This window comes from Salvelinus sp. IW2-2015, linkage group LG7 (assembly GCF_002910315.2).
Source record: "Salvelinus sp. IW2-2015 linkage group LG7, ASM291031v2, whole genome shotgun sequence".
Taxonomy (NCBI): Eukaryota; Metazoa; Chordata; class Actinopteri; order Salmoniformes; family Salmonidae; genus Salvelinus; species Salvelinus sp. IW2-2015.
The window spans coordinates 31527791-31530658 of NC_036847.1; positions in this window are offsets into that span (position 1 = coordinate 31527791).

The following is a 2868-nucleotide window of genomic DNA, read 5'->3' on the forward strand; positions in this document are numbered from 1 at the left end:
TGGTTACTGATCAAAACCTTAGAAAAACCTTGACAAAGTACAGGCTCAGTGAGCACAGCCTTGCCATTGAGAAGGGTAGATACAGGAAAACCTGGCTCCCTGTAGAGGAAAGGCTGTGCAACCACTGCACAACAGCAGAACCTGAGACAGAGCTGCATTTCCTGACAAAATGTCAAAAATATAAAACAAGTAGAGAGTGTCATTTTCCCAAATTTGAAACCCTTATTCAAGGTTTCAAAGACCTCTCTGACGAGGATAGGCTACCCATCCTGTTGGGGGAGGACGCAGAGAGCTGTGGGTTGGCAGGGCACTACATTGCTGCCTGCCATAAGTTGAGGGACAGTGTCTGACAGACCAATCAACCTGCACATGTACTCTACTGTATGCTTATTGTTATTGTTAATCAGTTAACCACCTAACTGAGGAACTCAATTTAACCTTGCACAATACCCTAGATGCAGTCGCACCCATAAAAACTAAAAACATTTGTCATAAGAAACTAGCTCCCTGGTATACAGAAAATACCCGAGTCCTGAAGCAAGCTTCCAGAAAATTGGAACGGCAATGGCGCCACACCAAACTGGAAGTCTTCCGACTAGCTTGGAAAGACAGTACCGTGCAGATTCGAAGAGCTCTCACTGCTGCTCGATCATCCTATTTTTCCAACTTAATTGAGGAAAATAAGAACAATCCAAAATGTATTTTTGATTCTGTCGCAAAGCTAACTAAAAAGCAGCATTCCCCAAGTGAGGATGGCTTTCACTTCAGCAGTAATAAATTCATGAACTTCTTTGAGGAAAAGATCATGATCATTAGAAAGCAAATTACGGACTCCTCTTTAAATCTGCGTATTCCTCCAAAGCTCAGCTGTCCTGAGTCTGCACAACTCTGCCAGGACCTAGGATCAAGAGAGACACTTAAGTGTTTTAGTACTATATCTCTTGACACAATGATGAAAATAATCATGGCCTCTAAACCTTCAAGCTGCATACTGGACCCTATTCCAACTAAACTACCGAAAGAGCTGCTTCCTGTGCTCGGCCCTCCTATGTTGAACATAATAAGCGGCTCTCTATCCACCGGATGTGTACCAAACTCACTAAAAGTGGCAGTAATAAAGCCTCTCTTGAAAAAGCTAAACCTTGACCCAGAAAATATAAAATACTATCGGCCTATATCGAATCTTCCATTCCTCTCAATTTTTTTTGAAAAAGCTGTTGCACAGCAACTCACTGCATTCCTGAAGAAAAACAATGTATACGAAATGCTTCAGTCTGGTTTTAGACCCCATCATAGCACTGAGACTGCACTTGTGAAGGTGGTAAATGACCTTTTAATGGCGTCAGACCGAGGCTCTGCATCTGTCCTCGTGCTACTAGACCTTAGTGCTGCCTTTGATACCATCGATCACCACATTCTTTTGGAGAGATTGGAAACCCAAATTGGTCTACACGGACAAGTTCTGGCCTGGTTGAGATCTTACCTGTCGGAAAGATATCAGTTTGTCTCTGTGAATGGTTTGTCCTCTGACAAATCAACTGTACATTTCGGTGTTCCTCAAGGTTCCGTTTAAGGACCACTATTGTTTTCACTATATATTTTACCTCTTGGGGATGTCATTCGAAAACATAATGTTAACTTTCACTGCTATGCGGATGACACACAGCTGTACATTTCAATGAAACAAGCCCCAAAATTGCCCTCGCTAGAAGCCTGTGTTTCAGACATAAGGAAGTGGATGGCTGAAAACGTTCTACTTTTAAACTCGGACAAAACAGAGATGCTTGTTCTAGGTCCCAAGAAACAAAGAGATCTTCTGTTGAATCTGACAATTAATCTTGATGGTTGTAAAGTCGTCTCAAATGAAACTGTGAAGGACCTCGGCGTTACTCTGGACCCTGATCTCTCTTTTGACAAACATATCAAGACTGTTTCAAGGACAGCTTTTTTCCATCTACGTAACATTGCAAAAATCTGAAATTTTCTGTCCTAAGCAAACAGCTGGAGGCAGGGCTTTCTCCTATAGATCTCCATTTTTATGGAAATGAGGTCCCTACCATGTGAGACGCAGACTCGGTCTCAACCTTTAAGTCTTTACTGAACGACTCATCTCTTCAGTACGGTCAATGATGAGTCGTAGTCTGGCCGCACGCGCATGTGTGAATGAACGGAAAAGGCTCTGGAGGCATACGAACCGCCCTTGCTGTCCTCTGCCTGGCCGGTTCCCCCTCCACTGGATTCCTTTCTGCCTCTAACCATTACAGGCGGCTGAAGTCACTGGCTTACTGTGCTCTTTCATGCTGTCCTACGTGAGGGGTGCGTTCACTTGAGTGGTTGACGTCCTGACGTGATCTTCTGTCTGGGTTGGGCGCCCCCTGGTTTGTGCCGTGGCGGAGATCTTTTGTGGGCTATACTCGGCCTTGTCTCAGGATGGTAAGTTCTTTCTCGGTGGGTTGAAGATTCCCTCTGTGGTGCTGCGGGCTGTGGCTTTTGGCAACGTGGGTGGGTTATATCTTCCTGTTTTGGCCCTGTCCGGGTATTTCTCATCGGATAGGGCCACGTGGTCTCCTGACCCTCCTGTCTCAGCCCTCCCGCACGTATTTATCTGGCAGCTTAGTTAAGTGTCTCGGGGGCTAAGGGTCAGTTCTGTCTCATATTCTGGAGGACTTCTCCTTCTTATCCCGGTGTCCTGTGTGGAATTTAAGTATGCTCTCCTCTAGATTCTCTCCTTTCTCTCCTCTTTTCCTTTCTTCTCTCGGAAGGACCTCAGCCCTAGGACATCGTCAGGACTTACCTGGCCATGATGACTCCTTGCTGTCCCCACGTCCACCTGGCCTCTGCTGCTGCTCCAAGTTTCAACGTTCTGCC